The 5,244-nt window shown below is 49.8% G+C and overlaps 1 long non-coding RNA gene across 1 annotated transcript; it reads left to right on the top strand.

Moving 5' to 3' along the window:
• The first annotated feature begins 247 nt into the window (after positions 1 to 247).
• LOC119281524 lies at positions 248 to 2,505 on the top strand. The gene is made up of 3 exons (XR_005138449.1): positions 248 to 2,050; positions 2,148 to 2,257; positions 2,346 to 2,505. It is a non-coding gene; the product is annotated as an uncharacterized LOC119281524 (long non-coding RNA).
• Positions 2,506 to 5,244: the final 2,739 nt, after the last annotated feature.

The following is a 5,244-nucleotide window of genomic DNA, read 5'->3' as shown; positions in this document are numbered from 1 at the left end:
CGCCGATGTAGCGCGCCACTAAGGATGCGACGACCCGATCCTCGCTCACTTGCCACCGTATCCGGATCAAGATACAGCGCGCCACTTGGGGGGTGACGGCCCGGCCCTTGCCCATTTTCCACCACACCCGGGTTCCGATGTGGCGCGTCGCTGAGAGGGTTACGCCCCAACGAAAATCTTTTGGGTTTCATCGCCATAAGAGTGGCTGAGTTTTTACGTTGGCTCGCCAAGCCTATCACAACCCTCCTCCTTTACCCGGGCTTGGGACCGGCTATGTTGAGACAAGATAGGCGGAGTTACATGGCTGTATCACCGCTAGTACTTAATTTATGATATATGTGTCTAATGGACCCTATTTCGTGTTTTTGCCTTTGTCCAATACAGCAACGTTTACAGTAGTGTTAGACGGAGAGATTTTGAATATTTTATAAAACTCAGTCTGATTGATCAAACCATCAATTTTGCCAAGTCTGTCGTATGAGAATTTCCTAGCTCTCTGTTAACATTGGGAGCAACTCCAACGGGGAGAGCAACTCCCAACGGGGCGATCCATTTTGTCCGCGGGCGTTCGTTTGGGTCGGTGCGGACAGAAAAGTCGGCCTGACGCGCTGACCTAAACAGACACGCGTTCGCTTTTCGTCCGCCTGCTGACTCATTTCCGGTCCATTTTTTAGCCGGATTTGCGTCGGTGCGGACACGACGACACGAGACGGACGCGTGCGCGCTCGCCTTCTCCCTCCTGGCCCGCTAGTTGGTGGCAGCCTTCACCATTTCCCTTCATTTCCTCCCAAAACCCTCTAGCCCGCGCGTGCTCCCGCTGCCCACCATGGACGACGACCTCGACGTCGCCGCCGGCCTCGCCTCCCTCGCCTCGTCCGGAATGACGATTGCCCCCTCAGCAAAGGCAAGCCTCGCGCTCCCCGCAAGACCGCCGCCACGCCCAAGCCGAAGAAGACGCTGACGCCCGAACAGCGGGCAAGGGAGTCGGCAAAAGAGAAAGAGCAGGAGGCACGCGGCGGGCGCCATCGCTGCCGCTGCGCAGCAGGAGGTCACCAACGTCGCGGCGGCAACGAGGGAGGCACTATATATGCTAGGGTTAAACCCTAGTCAGCACGGCCTTGTCAACGCCGCTGTGGCTGCGGCCAGCACCGGCTCCTCCATGTTCCGTCGGATGGTGCTGCCCGACTCACCCCGCGCGTCGGCGACGCAGCCGATATCCGGCTTCCACGTCTACCCGTAGGCCTCACGCCTCTCCGGGGAGTGCTCGCCCAAGCTGAGCGTGGTGGCGCCTTCCACGCCCGCGCCCATACCCATCGACCTCAACGCCACACCGGTGGCCGGTGGCTTGTCATCCGGAGGCGCGAGGAAACGCGCGCAACACATGCCAGCCGATGTGCTGCCGGGAGCACGCAACCTGTTCGACGGAATGCCGGCCTCCGGCGACGATGACTACATGCAAAACATCATCTTCGAGGGTGGTGTGGCGGCCGCTGGCGGTGCCGCCGGGGCCGGCTACAATCCCGAAGAGACACAAAGCCAGGACGGCCGAGGGGCGTTCACGCCGTCCACCATTGATCAAGATCAGGTGGCCTTCATGCATGATCAGGTCGGCCTGGACCTGGACGGCTTCCCACTCGACCACGAGTTTTCGGAGGACTACGGGAAGAGGAAGAGGATGAGTGCCACATTGAAGGGGGGCCTTTGTTCGAGGACGAGCTCGCCAACTAAGCCGCCGGGTCGAAGCCAAAGCACAAGAGCAAGCGGACGAAGGCATACACGGTGGCCGAGGACAAGCTCCTTTGTGAGTGTTGGAGAGACATTGAGCAAGACCCCAAGGTCGACGCCAAACAGAAGGCATCAACCTTTTGGATTCGTGTCCACCGTGAGTTCCATGAGCGCAAGAAGTTTCCGCCGTACCAAATGCTAAGCACTCGCGGGTGGGTGTCCATTTCGAAGCGATGGAGGGTGATCCAGCAAGAGTGCAACAAGTTTTGTGCCACTCTTGATAGCGTCAAGGCGCCCCGTGAGCGGCATCGGCATGCATGACATGGTATGCAAGCGACCCTCTTTTGTGTCATTTCGTTTATGCTTGCATGTCCATTTCCATATCCATTTTGCCAATATGCTTGCATGCAATACATTTATAGGCATTCCAAGCTTTGGAGGCATTCAAGGTCCAACACAACGGCAAGTGCTTCAGCCTCTCACATTGTTGGAAGGTCATCAAAGATGAGGAGAAGTTCAAGGCGCAATATGTGTAAGTGCATCTAGTGCCACCCCTAGTTGGTTTTGGAGTATTGAAGACAAATGTGGTTGAGGGACTAATGTGTTTGTGAGAATTGCAGGATAGCACAGGAAGTGTCCCTCATTGATTCAGTTTATCCTACCAAGATGACCCCTAAAAATGTGTGAAGACATTGAAGACAATGGTGGTTCGTGAAGACATTCACGACGAAGATTATAACGCGTGAAGCTATTCACTTGCAGACTATGGAGTGCGAAGACATAGTTGTTTCGTAGTTTCCTTTTCTTCTTATTGAGTAATAGGAACCACCGTACTGTTAAGTGGGGTTCAAGTGAACAAAGTCAGAGTGACTGAAGAGATACTGAACCAAATCCTATGTCTTCGAGCGAAGACACTAAGAGGAAGTCTTATCCAGAGTTGGATGAGTCAGCTTTACTTGTAGCCCAAGTCAAGCTTTACTTGGACACGTGTTAGTTCCTTAGTGACCCAGGGTCATTTTGGACAAATCAGGTCGGGTTGCTGAAAGTGCAACTATCCCTAGGTGGTTTTGGTAATTCATAACAGCATATAGCTCATTGAGCTAATGCTATTCCAAGACAAATATTTCAGGAAAGCTCAATGAATGGCATGGCATGGATGATGAAAGTGGATCCCTCAAAATATCAAGAACAAAGGATTGGCTCAAGCTCAAAAGCTCAAGACTCTTCATTTTACATTTTAGTGATCCAAGATCACATTGAGTCTATAGGAAAAGCCAATACTATCAAGGAGGGATGAGGTGTTGCTTAATGAGCCTCTTGCTTCATGTGCTTAGTGATATGCTCCAAATACCCTCAACTACTTTCTCACATCCTCATATGACCTAAACCTAAAGTCAAAATCGGTCCCACCGATTCTTTCTATCCGGCGCCACCGAGTTCAAATGTCATAGCCACTGCCACAAACCCTAGGCAAATCGGTCTCATCGATAGGGATCTCGGTCTCACCGAGATGGGATTGTAATCTCTCTATTTCCCTTCGTAACGTTTCGGTCTAACCGAAGTGAGTGATCGGTCCCACCGAGATTGCAATGTAAACTCTCTGTTCCCCTTTCGTAACATTTCGGTCTCACCGAAAAGAGCGAATCGGTCCCACCGAGTTTACCCGACCAACTCTCTGGTTAGCTAATTACCAAAATCGGTCTCACCGAGTTTGTGTAATCGGTCTCACCGAGATTACGTTATGCCCTAACCCTAACCATATCGGTCCCACCGAGTTGCATGTCGGTCCCACCGAAAATCCTAACGGTCACTAGGTTTACTAAACCGGTCCAATCGAGTTTGTTGATTCGGTCCCACCGAGATTGGTAAATTGTGTGTAACGGTTAGATTTTGTGTGGAGGCTATATATACCCTCCACCTCCTCTTCATTCGTGGAGAGAGCCATCAGAACAAACCTACACTTCCAACTTACCAGTTCTGAGAGAGAACCACCTACTCATGTGTTGAGACCAAGATATTCCATTCCTACCATATGAATCTTGATCTCTAGCCTTCCCCAAGTTTCTTTCCACTCAAATCTTCTTTCCACCAGATCCAAATCCTATGAGAGAGAGTTCAGTGTTGGGGAGACCATCATTTGAAGCACAAGAGCAAGGAGTTCATCATCAACACACCATTTGTTACTTCTTGGAGAGTGGTGTCTCCTAGATTGGCTAGGTGTCACTTGGGAGCCTCCGACAACATTGTGGAGTTGAACCAAGGAGTTTGTAAGGGCAAGGAGATCGCCTACTTCGTGAAGATCTACCGCTAGTGAGGCAAGTCCTTCGTGGGCGACGGCCATGGTGGGATAGACAAGGTTGCTTCTTCGTGGACCCTTCGTGGATGGAGCCCTCCGTGGACTCGCGCAACCGTTACCCTTCGTGGGTTGAAGTCTCCATCAACGTGGATGCACGATAGCACCACCTATCGGAACCACGACAAAAACATCCGTGTCTCCAATTGCGTTTGAATCCTTCAAACCCTTCCCTTTAGTTTCTTGCAAATTGCATGCTTTAATTTTCGCTGCCTATATACTCTTTGCATGCTTGCTTGAATTGTGTGATGATTGCTTGACTTGTTCAAAGATTGCTAAAATCTGCCAAACTCTAAAATTGGGAAAAGGTTAAGTTTTTAATTGGTCAAGTAGTCTAATAACCCCCCTCTAGACATACTTCAAGGTCCTACAAGTGGTATCAGAGCTTTGGTCTCCATTTGCTTTGATTTCCATAGCTTTTGGTGGTCATAGCCTTGGTTTCACAACCTAGGAGAGTATGGCGTCTAGCGAGGGAAATTATCACCGTAGAGGTCCTTACTTTGATGGTACTAATTTTGATAGTTGGAAGCATAAGATGAAAATGCATATTCTTGAACATAACCCCGCCGTTTGGGCTATTGTTTGTATTGGCTTGCAAGGTGAATTCTTTGATGGGAGAGAACCAAACCGTAAAGCTAGTGCGGATGAATTGAAGATGCTGCAATACAACGCTCAAGCTTGTGATATCCTCTTCAATGGTTTATGCCTCGAAGAATTCAACAAAATCAGCCGTCTTGAGAATGCAAAGGAAATTTGGGACACTTTGATTGATATGCATGAAGGTACCGACTCCGTCAAGGAATCCAAGTTGGATGTGCTCCAAAGTCAGCTTGACAAGTTCAAAATGAAGGATGGTGAAGGTGTCGCTGAAATGTACTCTAGGCTTGATCTTATCACAAATGAGATTGCTGGCTTAGGGAGTGAAGAGATGACCGACAGATTCATCATCAAGAAAATCCTAAGAGCATTGGATGGAAAATATGATACCGTGTGCACATTGATTCAAATGATGACCAATTACAAAAATCTCAAGCCAGCGGAAGTCATTGGTAGAATTGTTGCTCATAAGATGTCACTCAAGGATAAGGAGAAACTTCACAACAAGTCAAGTGGTGCTTACAAAGCCTCATGTGAAGCTCCTACATCATCAAGTGAGAAACAAACCT

This window comes from Triticum dicoccoides, chromosome 3B, assembly GCF_002162155.2.
Source record: "Triticum dicoccoides isolate Atlit2015 ecotype Zavitan chromosome 3B, WEW_v2.0, whole genome shotgun sequence".
Classification (NCBI taxonomy): Eukaryota; Viridiplantae; Streptophyta; class Magnoliopsida; order Poales; family Poaceae; genus Triticum; species Triticum dicoccoides.
This window is presented reverse-complemented; position numbering and strand designations above follow the sequence as displayed.